Source organism: Tauraco erythrolophus, chromosome W, assembly GCF_009769465.1.
Source record: "Tauraco erythrolophus isolate bTauEry1 chromosome W, bTauEry1.pri, whole genome shotgun sequence".
NCBI classification, from domain to species: domain Eukaryota; kingdom Metazoa; phylum Chordata; class Aves; order Musophagiformes; family Musophagidae; genus Tauraco; species Tauraco erythrolophus.
In genome coordinates this window covers 622,094-639,304 of record NC_141497.1, presented here as the reverse complement: position 1 = coordinate 639,304, position 17,211 = coordinate 622,094, and the positions used below count along the sequence as shown (strand labels likewise).

Below are 17,211 nucleotides of genomic sequence, written 5' to 3'. Positions count from 1 at the left end.
ACCGTTTTTGTTTGCTTTTCTCTTTGTAGGTAGCTGTTAATAAACTGTTTTGCTTTAAGGAAACTGAGCCTCTTTTGCTGGGGACCGTGGTTGGTGGGTGCTCCTCTGTTCCTGTCTCGACCCTCAGCTCTTTTATTATATTTTTCTCCTCTCCATTTTACTGGAGTGGGAGAGCTGCGTGGAGTTTAGTTGCCGGATCGGTCTAACCCACGACACTCAGCCCTGAGTTGTCTGATGAGTCAGTGCTGCATTATACGAAGAACCAAACTTGATTTGAGCCTTGAAATCGCTTAACAAAGAATATGCCCTGAGTCTCAATTCAACCATTGTCCAGTTGCTTGAGATAAGGTAAAGGGAAGCTGGAAGGTTTCTGCTTTATGTACTCAGACAACTTAGTGTATTCAGACTGTGAAATGTGTTCATTTGATTCGTGTCAATATGGGACAATTGATGTACAAATAGACGGCCAGGAGTAGGATGTGCCTATTCAAGATAAGTGATTGTCTTAGTTTAAGATCTCTGTGAAATGCAAAAACCTGAACCTGCGAAATGCCTCATGATGCTGTTAACCACCAGAGTGATACACAGAATGCTCTGTCACTACAGAGCAGAGAACTCTGGTGACAGTTCATCATGATGCAAAACGAGATAAAAGGAAATTGTGAAAAGTAGAAAAGGATGGAGAGCATAAATGTTGGGAAGCACTCTTTAGATGGTCACCTTCCGCTTCAGGATTTTTCAGTCATTTAAAACATCCTGTTATAATACTGTTAATAGCTACAGCTGCTTTAATATTGGTACTAACACTGCTGTATATATGGGTTTGGCACATGATTAAGAGGGTATCTTCAATGCACAAAGTGTTATATCAATCGGGAAACTTACGCAAGTAGAAGAATTTACTTGATTTAATAAAAAGGGGGAACTGATGGAGGGAATATAGGAATAGACATAAAATCACGTAAGACTATATATTAGTTATTGTTTAGATATTAAATACTAACTGCTACATTAACTGTTGCTGTGAAATGTTAGAAGTTTTGAAATACTAACTACCCAAGGAGGAGGCTAGTGAGAGAGATAAAACAAATGCCAGCAAGGTTGTAACTCATGACCCACACATCTGTAGGGAGGAAGGGAGACAAAAACTAGCCTATGTGAGAAAGATAAGGACTAACAAGAACTAACATTTGTCTTCAGACAGTGATAGGTAGGAGACAACCAGATGTCCACTCAAGGACAGGCCAGGCTGGAACCAGTTTGACTCTGCAAGCTCAGCCAAATCGGGAATTTTAGGGAAGAGGTGAAAAATACACAGTGAGGAAGACCTCCGGCCTTCATCCTGAAGACCCCTGCCCACGACCACCAAAAGGCGTGTCAAGGAGGAGCCTGAGGCGGGGACTATGGAAATGATCTCCTGGGAGAGACTGCCCTTTTGGGGAGGGGGTTATGAGTATGTCTGTATAAATACAAGAAAAACTGCTACGGCAGGTGTGCGTCTTGGTGGAACAGAGATTCCCGGTGCACCCAGCACTGTTTGCTTGCTTTTATTCGCCTAATAAATTGTAAACTTTAATTGGAGTTCTGTTTGGGACTTACTCATTTATCGCAAGACGATCGATAAGGGGAAACTCCCTTTCACACTCCCAAAGACCCCCTCAGGCATAGTTCCTACACAGTCATGTAAATCAGGGGCTAAAAGCCCTATGATTTGGGTTGGGAATCGGGAGCTGCTTCTCCAACTACACAGCTGGTCTGTGAGGAGATTCTTCCCCCCCTTGATCGGGACGCCGGCCAAGGTAACTTCCCTGGGATTGAGAGCCCTTACCTGAGGGGGTAAGTGATTATTTAGCATGCTTTAAGTCTGTGCGCTTGTGTGTTTTAAGTCTAGTGTGTTTGTGTGTTCTCTCTCTTTTGTGTGCTGCAATAGTACATTCCGTGACTCTCTTGTGTGTTGTGATAGTGTATTGTAATAGTGTATATCTTGCTTTTAAAATTGCAATAGTGCATTCCTCCATTGTATCCATAAGAACCTGTAATAGTGACGTACTGAATCTGCAAGTGCAGTTCAAGCGAATTGTTATCTTGGACCTTGCAGTTAAACCTGTAAGCGCAGTGCAAATAAACCATTTGCTTGGACCTTGTAGTCTAGTCTCTTTTCGTCGCAAGTATGAACTGGAGGCAAAGGCAGCCAAGTGGTATGCCACAATTGATATCACTAATGTGTTTTTCTCAGTTCTCAGTTACACTGTGCATCACTTGTTTGTATATATTATTATCATTTTTATTATTATTGTATCATTATTATTTTAATTTCATTTTTTAAATTATTAAATTGTACTTATCTCACAAGTCTCCTTCTCTTTTCCCCTTTGATTCTCTTCTCCATCCCCTGGGGGTGGGGAAGGGTGAGCGAGCAGCTGTGTGGCGTTTAGTTGCCAGCTAGGTTAAATCACAACATGTACTTTATTTATATTCCATTCTTGATATTTCTTTTCTAATCTATATACGTTTAGCTTCCCCAAACACTTCCTCAGATATACTTTCTCCCATACTTCCTTCTGTTTTATTTTCCTTAAGCTGTGCTTAACATATGGTGTAGTGGAGGGTGTCCCTGTCCATGGCAGGGAGGTTGGAACTAGATGATCTTTGAGGTCCCTTCCAACCCAAACCATTCTATGATTCTATATATAATGACTTATGGCAAGTAAAACTAACTGAAATATGCCATGAGCTGTTGCTTTTAATTTTTAGAAAGCACTTCTTCTCAAACTTTACATTTGGTCCTTACACATATTTACCCCAGATTAGTATTACTGATTTTTGCAATAGTGTCGCATTACAAGTTCATGTCCAGCTCATGTGCAGTGTCCTATTAACAAGTCAGTGTACCTTACAACTGTTGCTTCTTGATGAGATGAAATGGAGAGGTGTCCATGTGAAATAATCTGTTCCCCCAGTTGTGTTGTTACTGATACTTAGAATTTTTGGTAATTAAAGTTTAATCAATAGTTTTAATTATAAACTAGTTAGTAGTTGATTTTAATAATATAGAATTATAAGAAATCTTTTAATGAAAAGTGTGCTCATATAGTAAACACATGCTGCTATGAAACTGCTGCTATGAGACTTCTATAGCCCTGTACCAGGACCAAAGGGATCGGTCAGAATCATCCAGCAAGGACATGTAGTACAAAGCACAAGTTGATTTGTAAACTGATTTATGATACCTACATAGAACTAGAAGAATGCATGTAGCTATCGAGATCTAGATTAATGAAGATGAGGAAAGCCAACCGTAACGGTTTCATAATGGTCTATGGGTACCTGCCAGAAACCGTGAACTTAAGCAAAAGGTAATTCCGGCAGGGGGAGATCGCAACCACCAACTCACAGACCACCTACCTATATTGCACCCCAGACTCATTTCTCGATGATTCTAACTTTGATGGCACAGAATCAGAAATGGGAGGAGAATATGCTAATGATTTTCGGGAATTTATATGTTTATGTATGATTTACTAATGGATTTGCATATGTTAGCTCTATATAAGAAGTTTGATTTCGGTGCAAGGTGCGCACGCTAGGAGGAGATATCCCCCGTGCACCTGGCGCTGTAATAAAGAAGTGTCTGCTTATCTACATCCCATTGGTGTTGATAAGTTTCTGATTCCGGATTTTCGGTAACAGTTTTGGCGACCCAGATGGGACCTCGCTGAAGGAGACCGGAGGAGTCGGGGACCTGATCGGTTCCAGCCGGCACCAAGGATTTCTCGGGGACACCGATCGATCCCCGATCCGTAAGGTTCTTCGCGACGTCCCCTGGATTTTGGGTAAGACACTTCTTTCTTTTGTTTCAAACGAGTGGGTTTGAGTCCCACCGTTGTGAGTGGGTTTGAGTCCCACCACATAGAGGGGGTTCGAGTCCCGCCTCTGGAAAGTGGGTTCGAGTCCCACTGCGAGTGGGTTCGAGTCCCCTCGCTGTAGCCTGCCTGTCAGTCGTGGCGAAAGCCGCGCAGGGTTGGGCAGAGGATCCTCGTGGAGTGGAAGCCTGGGCGTCTGCCCGTAAGCCATAAGCGAAAGCTATTGCAGGGTTGGACATAGCGGAGACTTGGAACCTATATGCTAGCTATAGTGTTCTATAAGTTGTGCCTCTAACGTAAGTTAGAAGTTTTCTTGTGTGTTATATCGTGGAACCGTTTATCTTGACCGAGTACTAAGGTGCCGAGTTTGTGTTTATTGTGTTACATACGTGTGCTCAAGGTAATAAATTACAGAACTGTGTGAGTGTGACTGTGAGAGAGAGACGTGCAGTTAAGCAAGAAGTGAGTGCGGGGTCCGGATTTGTGGCTCTGCTATCCCGTAAGGGGTGCAGTTGAAGAAAAACAGTGTGACAGATTTGAGTGATTATATATTGTATTAACAGTTATATCATGGCATCTAAGTTAACTCATTTGTTTAAAAGTAAAAGTATGAGTAATTTAGCTGCAAATGACAAAATTCCGAAAACTTCTCCGTTAGGGTGCTTATTAGCACATTGGGGAGAGATAGGAGATGATTTGCGAAAGAACAAAATGATTGAATATTGTAATCAGTGGTGGCCGTTGTATACGTTAGAAGATCAAGAAGTATGGCCTGTGAATGGTACTTTGAATTATAATACTATTTTTCAATTAATGCTGTTTTGTAGAAGGGAAGAGAAATGGGATGAATTACCTTATGTAGATTTGTTTTTCTATTTGAGACAAAGAAAAGATTGGCAGAAAGAGTGTAAACTAGCAGATGGAAAAGGTTTGATAATGGCTGTTGCTACAGGGAATAAAAAGGAGAAAAAGTGTTGTACAGTGTGTGAAATTGGGAAGGATTGTTTGAAAAAGAGGATTACTTCTGAAGTTGATGAGGGACCAGAAATAGACATATCTCCTCCTAGGAGAGAAAGAAATCAGGGTCGAGAATATCAGGAACAGATGCAAGAACCAGAAAGCAGTGGTATTGAGGATGCCGAGGAGGGTCCCTCTGAGATTGTAATTCATACTCCTGTTTCTCGGAGAACCCGACAGCAGGCACACACAACAGCTCCCCTGTGGCAGGGAGCTGGCAACGATGGGCCGGTATATGTAAAGGTGCCTTTTTCAGTTACCGATTTGATGGCTTGGAAACAGGCAGCCGGACTTTATAGAGAAGATTCTGAAAGAGTAGGAAGAGTGGTGGATACTATAATTAGAACACAGGACCCAGACTGGAGTGATTTGCAGGTGGTCTTAGATAATTTATTGGATGATACAGAAAAGCAAATGGTGTTGAAAGCAGGTAGAGCACAGGCTGAAGCGGCAGTTCTGAATGAAAATATGACTGGAACTTTAGAACAGAATTTTCCATCTGGGGATCCGCAGTGGGATCCAAATAATGTGGAGCACAGACAGAGATTGAGACGGTATCAAAAATGGATTTTGTATGGAATTAAACATGCCATGCCTAAGTCTTTGAATTGGTCTAAATTATATGAAGTAAGGCAGGACAAAAATGAATCTCCCTCAGTGTTTTTAGAAAGACTAAAGGAAGCTGCCAGAAAATATACTGATTTAAAAGTGGAAACTGAGGCAGCACAAATACAATTGGCTTTGATTTTTATGGGACAATCAGCACCAGACATAAGGAAGAAACTTCAGAAATTAGAGGGAGAAGACTCTAGGAGTTTGAATAAGATGATGGAAGTAGCCTGGAAGGTGTATAACAATAGAGAACAGGAGGAAAGAAAGTCTCGGGAAAACAGGCTGCTAGCAGTCATGACAGGAACAGTGAATAGAGGACGAGGCAGAGGAAGAGGTTCAGGATTCGGTGGAAGAGGAGGATTTGTGAACGGTGGTGGCAGGAATTTTAACACTCCCCTAGGAATGAATCAGTGTGCTTTGTGCAAGGAAGAGGGACATTGGAAAAGAGACTGCCCTAGGAGGGGAAGTGCTCAGCAAGAAATAGCTAAAATCATGATGCTAGATGATTGAAGGGGACCGGAGGGCAACCCAGCTGAGCCTCTGGTTGTAATTAAGCTGGGAGAAAAAGAAGTTAAATTTTTAGTGGACACTGGAGCAACATTTTCAGTATTAAACACCTGTAAAGGAAAAATTGGAACAAAAACGGCAAATATTATAGGGGCCACTGGGAAAGAGGAAAGCAGACCATTCCTGAAACCCCTGGATTTAAAATTTGGGAAAAAGGTAATCACTCATGAATTTTTGTATGTACCCGAATGTCTGGTACCCTTATTGGGAAGAGATTTATTGTCTAAATTAAATGCTCAGATCAGTTTTGAAGAAGGAGAGATTCTCTTAAAAATACCAGAAACAAGTGAAATTCTGATGATCCAAGAAACAACTGAGGGACAAGAAATTCCTTCAGATGTAGATTTGGCCGTGATTCCCACAGTATGGGAAACGGATATACCTGGCAAATCAAAACTGGCAGAGCCTGTTAAAGTAGAATTAAAAGAAGGAGCAAAACCAGTCAAATTGAAACAATATCCAATTAAACCAGAAATCAGACAGGAATTGAAGAAATTAATTGACAAATTCTTAAAGTATAAGATTTTAGAGGAATGAGAATCCGAATACAATACTCCTATCTTGCCAGTCAGAAAACCATCCGGAGAATACCGGCTGGTACAGGATTTAAGAGCAGTGAATCAAATAGTCAAAGATATTTACCCAATAGTAGCAAACCTGTATACATTACTGACCTCGTTAAGAGAGACCTATCAGTGGTTTACAGTGCTTGATTTAAAAGATGCTTTCTTTTGTATACCCTTGGAAAAGGAAAGTAGAAAACTGTTTGCTTTTGAGTGGGAAAATCCACAGACTGGACGAAAGATGCAGTTAACGTGGACAAGACTACCCCAAGGATTTAAAAACAGTCCAACGATCTTTGGGAATCAGTTGGCGAGAGACCTCGAGATATGGAAACAAGAGAAACCAAGACCTGGACATCTACTGCTACAATATGTGGATGATATACTGATTGCTACAGAGGAGAAGTCGACCTGTATCCAGGTAACAATAGACCTTTTGAACTTTCTGGGACTAAATGGGTACAAAGTATCTAAGAAAAAGGCCCAAATAACTTGCCAGACTGTGATATATCTGGGCTTTGAAATTTCTAAAGGGCAGTGACAATTGGGAAAAGGTCGAAAAGAAGCTATTTGCAATATACCTGAACCAGAAAATATTCATGAACTCAGAGCATTTTTGGGAATGGCCGGGTGGTGTCGTCTTTGGATTATGAATTACGGGCTGATTGCTAAACCTTTGTATGAAGCCCAGAAGATTTCTCCTTTTGTGTGGGGACCAGATCAACGAAAAGCTTTTATTGAATTAAAACGTGCTTTGATGTCAGCACCTGCTTTAGGACTTCCAGACTTAACTAAGAACTTTCAGTTGTTTGTCCATGAGAGGCAACATCTTGCATTGGGAGTGTTGACCCAGAAGATGGACAGCTGGAAGCGACCTGTCGGATACTTCTCCAAACAACTGGACACAGTGAGTAAAGGATGGCCAAGTTGCCTGCGAGCGGTGGCAGCAACAGTGCTGCTGATACAGGAAGCTCGCAAATTGACTTTGGGAAAGACAATAACGGTCTATGTCCCACACATGGTGATAACTGTTTTAGAACAAAAGGGGGGTCATTGGTTATCCCCAAGCCGGATGATAAAATACCAAGTGGTGTCGGGGGAGTTCCTGGCTGTCGGGGGAGCTCCTGGCTACTACAATAGAAAGCACCTGTGCCTTGTTAGGACAGGTGCTGTGAGTCACGTTGGTCAGCCGGAAACCACGTGACTCATGGATGAATAAAGGTGGGGCACTCCCAAGAGGGAGTGGGGCAGTTCCCTCCTGGAGACTGGAGTGATAGGAGCCCCTGGAGAGCAGCATCTTGAAGCTCTCTGTTAGAAGCCTTTGGTTGTGACAAGGACCTTTGGAGGGTGTTAGAGCCTTCTGATATACGAGGAAGATCGCAACGACCTTCTGGGTTGTGATCCCCGAAGATTGAGACATCAGTAGTCCGCAACAAAGTGGTACTAACCGAACAGGATGATGTGATTCTAAAAACAACTAACCTGGTAAATCCTGCAGTGTTTTTAAGCTCCACACAGGAAGAAGGACAACTGGAACATGATTGCTTGGCTACTATCGAGTATGTTTATTCCAGTCGTGAAAATTTGAAATATGTACCACTGGAGCAACCAGACTGGGAATTGTATACAGATGGCAGCAGCTTTATGGAGCAAGGAGTCCGATATGCTGGATATGCGGTAACAACAGACACCACAGTTATAGAAGCCAGAGCATTGGCAAGCACCACATCTGCCCAAAAGGCAGAACTTATTGCCTTAATTCAAGCCCTAGAATTAAGTGAAAAGAAGAAAGTGAATATTTGGACTGATTCCAAGTATGCCTTTGGAGTAGTGCATGTCCATGGGGTTCTGTGGAAAGAAAGAGGATTATTGTCCTCTCAAGGATCAAACATTAAGCACCAAAATGAAATTTTACAATTGCTGCAAGCAGTTCAGAAACCAGAACAAGTAGCAATCATGCACTGTAAAGCACACCAAATTGGAAACACAAAAGAAATTGTTGGAAATAATTTAGCTGATAGGACAGCAAAGAAAGTAGCAAAGAACCAAGCGTTCCAAATGGCATTAATTCCCTCCAAAACAGTAACCCTCCCTAGGGAAAAGCCAAAATATTCAGAGGAAGATGATAAATTAAGCCAGTTATTAAATGCTAAGAAAAACTTAGCTGGATGGTGGGTAACCCCTAGTGGACAAGTAGTGGTCCCACCCATTCTGATGAGAGAAATAATTCAAACAAAACATCAGGAATGTCACTGGGGAGTAGAAGCTTTGGTAACTTCCTTACAGAAACAAGTAGTATCGGTTAAAATGCTAGGATTAGCTAAAATGATAACTGAAAATGTGAAATATGTTTGAAAAATAATCCAGTAATCAAGAAAAAGTCCAAATGGGTAAATTAAAATCTAGCACAGAACCTGGAGATTATTGGCAAGTAGATTTCTCAGAATTACCTAGACAGAATGGGTACCGGTACATCCTGGTGGGGGTTGATACTTTTACAGGATGGCCTGAAGCTCTTCCCTGTCGCACCACACAAGCAAAAGAAGTAGTAAAATGGTTACTACAAGAAATAATTCCAAGATTTGGAGTTCCAATTGGAATTTCATCTGACAGAGGTCCACACTTTGTTGCTGAAGTAGTCCAAAGCATTAGCAAAGTATTAGGCATTGCCTGGGATTTACATGCATCTTGGAGGCCACAATCCAGTGGAAAAGTAGAACGAATGAATCAGACTCTAAAAAGACAAATAAGTAAAATTTGTTAAAAAAAAAACAAATTTAAAATGGCCTCAAGCATTACCTTTGGCATTACTTTGAGTCAAAGTACAGCCAAAGAGTGGAACCTCTATCAGTCCTTATGAATTGTTGTATGGAAAACCTTATGAGTCCCCGGAACCAAATCCAAATATGCATGTAAAAGGAAAACAAGATGTATATAACTATTTGCTTTCTCTAGGGAAAACCTTAGCTGCAATTCGGAGTGCTGTGATTTGGAATCGACCTTTATCTTTAGACACTCCAGTGCATGATTTCCAACCAGGAGATTATGTCTACGTAAAGACGTGGACTTCTGAACCTCTGCAAGAGCGCTGGAAGGGACCTTTCCAGATACTGTTGACAACTTTCACAGCAGTCAAGATTGCAGAATCTACAGCCTGGATACATTACACCCGAGTGAAGAAAGCACCAGCACCCTGGAAAATTGTGAATCGTGATCCAGAGACTTTGGAACTGACTCTGAGACATGTCTAATTTCTCATATCTGTTCTTAATTGTTCTTTGGATTTTATGCTGGAGGATGGTACTGGTAAAACCATGGACTGACTTGGTGAGTAGGAACAAAAGACAGTTAGAAACAGAACAAGTGGTTGAAATTCCCAAACAAACCTCTGAGGAAAATTTTATGTTAGGATTAATCAAAGGATTTGCCAATTTGCAGAATGTTACACAGATTACTGCTTGTTTACCAATACCAAGAGCAGTAGGTGAATCCATTCCATGGGGAATCTTAACTATGAATTTGACAAATCAGGAACATAAAAATGAGACCGCTCATTGTAAACAACAGCCAGTGACACAATGGTATGAACAAGTGAAATATATTAGAAAACAATGGAAGTCCCCGGGAAGTAAAGATGAATGTACAAAATTACTGAATTCAAATTTCGTAGACATCAGTGGAGGCTGGACAGGACTAGATACAGGATATGGTTATGGATGGTGTTCTTATGATGAACCAATAAAGAAAAATGTGAGCCGTATGGTAATGGAATGGAAATGCAAAGAAAGCGTTCAAACTTCACAAAAAGAACAACTTACTTGGGAATCAATTTGGTCCATGACTATATTCTCCCAATTTCAATACATGGCAAAAACCCCTTGGTGTTTTGAGTGGGTAGGGTCAGTTTCTGGATATTGGCCAACAATAACAGATAGAGGAACTGCGTCAGTAGAAAAGGAAAGTTCAGTATCTTGGTGGAAATGTGACAAAGTTTAAAATTGTAGTACAATAAGTAAAATAATACAAAAAATTCCCCCTTTAGCAGCTGCAGTGAGATAAGGGTGTTTCTGTCGAGGACTCAAAAACGATCTTCAAGTAACTGGAGATTATCAAATTAAAAGGAGAACATTTATAAGCTGTAAGAAAAGTACAATCCAGAGTCCTGGACATCTGGTCTGGGCACTAAGTGATGGAACCTGGACAACACACTTACCATTAGATGGTAAAGTTAAACAAATTACCTTAGGCATGCCAACATTGTGTCCAATTTGGAAAAAGTCACCATTTAAAGGACCCCTAGAAAGTCTAAATTTAAAACGAACTAAAAGGTCTGAGACAGATGATATATGGAACGAACCATCGACAGGACTGAAAATCAGCTGGGCTCTTGAGTCTCTTTTAAATCCTATAGCCTCATATAGAAACAGAGAATGGCTGTATCATTTAACAAGTCAAGTAAAAAAGTTAGCAAATGTTACAAAGAAAGGATTCAAAGAATTAAACATGCAATTGCAGGCAACATCTAGAATGGCACTTCAAAATAGAATGGCTTTAGACACGCTTTTACTCAAAGAACATGGAGTATGTAGAGATATCTAAGATAAATTAGACCACTGTTGTATACACATCCCAAACGTTACACAGGATGTGGAGCATGACTTGGATTTGCTAGAAAAAGTTGAGAAAGAAACAGAATCAGTCCGAGAGGACATGTCAGAAGATTGGATAGGGAAAATTTTCAAAGGACTAGGCTGGAATCTAAGCTCTTGGATCCAATCTTTGATTAAAACTCTGTTTCTGTTGCTAATTGTCTTCCTCATGATCATGCTAATATACAATTGTTTAAAGAAACAGTTTGCTAATAGACTTGCAATTAATCGCAGAATCATGAGAGAGTTACCTACTATTCCACCAGACCAGGGTTTATCGCCAAGGTATGCTGAAACGAATCTTAGCTTTGAACATGATGATAAGTGAGTATCAAACAATAAAAGTAAAAGTGGTGAAAGTATTGAAATAGCAATTTCAACACTTTCAAAGGGGGGAAATGTTACTGATACTTAGAATTTTTGGTAATTAAAGTTTAATCAATAGTTTTAATTATAAACTAGTTAGTAGTTGATTTTAATAATATAGAATTATAAGAAATCTTTTAATGAAAAGTGTGCTCATATAGTAAACACATGCTGCTATGAAACTGCTGCTATGAGACTTCTATAGCCCTGTACCAGGACCAAAGGGATCGGTCAGAATCATCCAGTAAGGACATGTAGTACAAAGCACAAGTTGATTTGTAAACTGATTTATGATACCTACATAGAACTAGAAGAATGCATGTAGCTATCGAGATCTAGATTAATGAAGATGGGGAAAGCCAACCGTAACGGTTTCATAATGGTCTATGGGTACCTGCCAGAAACCGTGAACTTAAGCAAAAGGTAATTCCGGCAGGGGGAGATCGCGACCACCGACTCACAGACCACCTACCTATATTGCACCCCAGACTCATTTCTCGATGATTCTAACTTTGATGGCACAGAATCAGAAATGGGAGGAGAATATGCTAATGATTTTCGGGAATTTATATGTTTATGTATGATTTACTAATGGATTTGCATATGTTAGCTCTATATAAGAAGTTTGATTTCGGTGCAAGGTGCGCACGCTAGGAGGAGATATCCCCCGTGCACCCGGTGCCGTAATAAAGAAGTGTCTGCTTATCTACATCCCATTGGTGTTGATAAGTTTCTGATTCCGGATTTTCGGTAACAGTTTCATTTAGCTTTATTTGCAATTAATCTCATCTAACATATTGCTAACTCTTCTGATACATTCAGGCCCTTTACAAGGTTTATTTTACACTGATTTTTCAAGCTTTTCTTACAGCAGACAGTAATTTGTCATACATTGTTTTGTTTTAGAAAAAAATAAATTATTAACAAGTTATGTTTGTTGTTTGCACTGTAATAATCTTTTGTGGAATTCAGTGCAAGGATCTGAAAAAAATATTCAAACCATACTCAACAGCTATATTTAGGAATCAGCCACAGTAACAAAGATATCCTGACTTACTGTGAGTTACACTGATCATGACTCATTGATAGGTCTTCTCTACATTGCTAATGAAATTATTAATTAACAAGGGCCCTGATAGTTACCCTTCACAGTGATAACATACTGCTCTTTACTGGAATTTGCCAATGATGGATTTCTAATTCATTCCCTGATATGAGTGTGTCAGAAATGTAATACACATTTAAATAATAATTTCTTTACATTTTTTCATATAGGCTATATTCCAAAATATTTTAGAGTTGCATAATGCATTTGCAAACAGAAAAGGGAAAAAATAAAGCAGAAGAAAAAAGAGCAAGACAAACAGATACAGACCCTGGAGACAATCACCCTGAAAACAGATGATGAGTCAACTAAGTGAACAGATGTGAGATATTTAGTCTGGAGCTACAGAAGAAAACACCATTTCACCAATGTCACTGATGTAGGATGAAGTGGCTCAGAGAAAGTCAGTATTATCAAAGCAGGAAGATTATAGGAAATAAACGATTCAAGATTGTCCTGGTTTTAGCTGAGACTGGGTTAGCTCTTCTTTTTAGCAGCTAGAAGAGCTCCGTGTTTTGGTTTTACTCAGAGGCTCGCTCTGAGAAGAATGTTGATAGCAAGCTGATGTTTATAGTTGGCACTGAGGTCTCAAGGACTTTTCAGCTTGCCGGGTTCTTGCCAGTGTGCAGGAGCAAAACAGGATAAGGGGGGAGCATAGCCGGGACAAGGCGGCCATGACTCTCCTTACGATTTGTACTTGGACTTAAGATTGAGGGCCAAACTGGCCAATTAGTATTCCATATCGTGCAGCGTCATGCCCAGTATAAAGGTGAGGGACAGCCGGAAAGAAGGGCTTTTTGCGCTTTGGCTCTTTCGCCGCTTCTGCTGTTACCCAACAATAAAGGGGTTAAAGTTTTGTGTAACAGTTTCATGAAGGGTTCAGTGGCAGTAGGTGATTTACACATACCTAAAGAAACTAACAAGATGACCATCCTTGAAGCTGTCAGCAGTGATTAAAACAGAGACTCTTTATCAAGAACTGCCTGCCCTTGGAGGGAACATCCCAGAAACTGCAGAAACTGCATAAACTTTGTTCTCATGTTTTTCTAAACTGTGAACATGCAGTGACTTGGGGGAAAAGGTAATTCTGGCAGGGGGAGATCGCGACCACTGACTCATGGATCACCTACCCTAATTACACCCCAGACCCAAAAGAAAGGGGTGGAGGAGGAAAACTGAGCATGCAAAGTAATTTACATGAAAAGCGAGAGAAAATTAACCAATTATTTAAGAATATGTAAATATGTTATGAATTATGCATGATTGTAGTGTATAACTAATTTTCTGTCCAGAAGCTGGGTGTGCACGCTAGGAGGAGAAATCCCCCGTGCACCCAGCGCTGCAATAAACAATACCTGCTTTCTAAAACGAGTCTTGGAAAGTTCAGTTTCCTTTTCAGGTATCAGATTTGACACCCCAGATGAGACCCTCTCTGTTTGGCTGCAGGACCTGCTGAGAACAGGACTCCCTTGGGCGCCCCCGGGGATTTTCCCGGAGGGACTCCTCGCCTCAATCGGATCACTGCGGGAACAGACAAGGACCATCTTCCATCTTAGAAAAGGTATTCTTTTTGATTCTTTTGGGTTGGGGACCGGTCCATTAAGGTAGCTCTCTGTAAGCCGTACGCAAGATAGCGTATACTGGGCAGCTAGTGCCTCAAAGGTATACTTTGGTTATGGGAGCGATTACAGTTGTAGGTTCCAGTCCCACTTGGGGTAGCTCTCTGTAAGCCGTAAGCTGAGACTTGTGCAGGACAGCGTATACCGGGCAGCCAGTGCCTTAAAGGTGTACTTTGGTTACATTTGTGGGTTCCAGTCTCATCGGAAACCATCTGGAAGCTGAAATATTAATGATTGAATTCTATGTGTGTGTTTGTGTGATTTTAAGAGTTGTATTAATTGTTTGTATGGTTGGATTTTTTTGTGGTTGTAGTTGTAAAACTTGTTTTTGTTCTGTGTGTGTGTGACTGAGACGTACTTTTAGTACAAAGCGAGTGCGGAGTCTTGATCCGTGGTTCTGTCCTCCCGCGAGGGAAACAGACGGAGATAGACGAAGCGATAGAAAATAAGAGTGAAGGTGTTATTTTAATGATAATTGGTTATATCTAGGAGGTGTAATTTTAATTCTAGTTGTTTGTTTGGTAACAACAGGATTGGGATAATAATAATCCAGCAAATAATGGGTAACTAACAGAGTGGGGACATTTTAAAAAAGAGTCCATTAGGATGTGTCTTGGAAAGATATTGGGGGTCTCCCGGGAGGAAATGTAAATAAGAAAACTTTAGTTAAATACTGTAACCAGTGGTGGCCGTGATATAAATTGGAAGAGGGGGAAAAATGGCCAAATAATGGAACTTTGAATTATAATACTTTATTGCAATTGATGCTGTTTCTCAGAAGAAATTATAAATGGGATGAGGTGGTATATGCTGATATTTTTTTTTCACTTTAAGAAATCATCCTGAGTGGCAAAAGGAATGTGCTATAAATTTGCAGCCCCCTCCCCACCTTGTTTTGGCATTGGTGTAAATTAATACTTAAGACCCGGACTAGAAAGATACAGACATAACGTTAAATGCAGTGACTGAAACTGAGAAACAGTTAATTCTAAAAACAGCCCAAACTCAAGTGCAGGCTCAAATTACAGCCCGAACGCTGGCAGGGGGAGTCGATCAGTGTGTTCCCCTGATTGACCCGCACTGGGATCCGAATGATAATACAGACCATCGCACATTAAAGCAATATCAAAATTGGATAAAATTTGGATTAGAAAATGCGATCCCAAAGGCTGTAAATTGGTCAGCACTTTATGCTGTAAAACAAGGGCAAACCAAAACCCTCATGGAATTCTTAGACAGATTACGATTGGCGATGCATAAATATACTACTTTAGACCCCTCATCTGAAATAGGGCAGCAACAATTGGTATCGTTGTTTTTGGGCCAGTCATCAGATGATATTAGAAGAAAACTCCAAAAACTAAAAGAACCTGAAGTGCAGAATTTAGAAAAATTAATTGAAGAAGCGTGGAGGGTATACAGGAACAGAGAAAGCAATGAAAGGAGAAAATTAAGTAGAGCATTAGCCACAGCGACAATCTCGGCATTACAACAAAAAAGTGCAGGACCCCAAGGACCCCTTGGAGGCAGAGGTAGAGGCAGAGGAGGGCCTCGCTGGGGATCTCGAGGGAGTTTCCAAACAACATTATGATCAAATCAATGTGCTTACTGTAGAAAACAAGGGCATTGGAGAAAGGAATGCCCTAAATTAAAGCCTGAGGTGGTTGCTGAAGCTAAATGACGGGGACCTGGGGAATCTACCCTGGCGGATCCACTGGTTAAATGAAAGCTAGGGAACCAGAATGAGGAGGTAGAATTTTTAATAGATACGGGTGCCTCATATTCTGTATTGAATCAATAACTAATACCTGTAGATCATGATTTTGTAACTGTAATAGGAGCCACTGGCCAGCAGAAAAAGGCTTTCTTTCTACAGCCAATTAAATTTCAGATTGGAAAACAAGTAGGGATTCACCAATTCCTTTATTTAGCAGAATCTCCGAAACCTTTACTTGGACAGGACCTATTAGAGCAATTGGAGGCACAAATAATTTTTGACAAGGGTAAGGTAGAATTCAAAGTAAAAGATGATCGATTAATCGAAGTCTTAAGTTTGGCTATGATCCAAATTGAAAACCAAACTAAGGGTACCTCAGAGACTGAAGAAATCCTAGATCAAGTGTATCCAGGGGTATGGGCTTCTGAGATTCCAGGTAAAGCAAAGAATGCTGTACCGATAAAGGTGGAAGTAAAGCCTGGTTCTGGTACGGTTAGAATAAAACAATATCCTTTAAGGTTGGAAGACCGAAGGGGCATAAAAGAAAATTGAAAAATTCCAAAAGTTTGGGTTACTGGTTAAATGTGAATCAGAATATAATACCCCAATTTTACCAGTAAAGAAACCGGATGGGAAATATAGAATAGTACAAGATTTAAGAGCAATAAACAGAACTGTGGAGGATCTGTATCTGGTAGTAGCAAACCCGTACACTTTGTTAACCAGTCTGAAAGAAACATGAATGGTTCACAGTTCTGGATTTAAAGGATGCATTCTTTTGCCTCACCTCGGCCCCTGAAAGCCATAATCTATTTGGTTTTGAATGGGAAAACCCCGATTCGGGACGTAAAACTCAACTTGCTTGGACAGTGTTACCCCAAGGATTTAAAAATAGCCCTACAATTTTTAGGAACCGATTAGCAAGGGAATTGGAACTTTGGGAAAGGCCTCCAGGCAATGGCATTCTTTTACAATATGTGGATGATATTTTGATAGCTACAGAAAAGACAGAAGAGTGTAAAGAATGGACTGTGAGCTTATTGAACTTCCTTGGATTAAGTGGTTATCGAGTGTCATTACAGAAAGCCCAAATCCTGCAGAAGGAAGTGATCTTCTTGGGATACCTGATTTCC

General features: G+C 40.5%; 1 protein-coding gene across 1 annotated transcript in view; it reads right to left on the bottom strand.

Moving 5' to 3' along the window:
• Positions 1–17,211, bottom strand: part of LOC104375664 (homer scaffold protein 1) — a 166,409-nt gene that overhangs the window by 10,737 nt on the left and 138,461 nt on the right. The gene's annotated exons all lie outside the window — the stretch shown is intronic.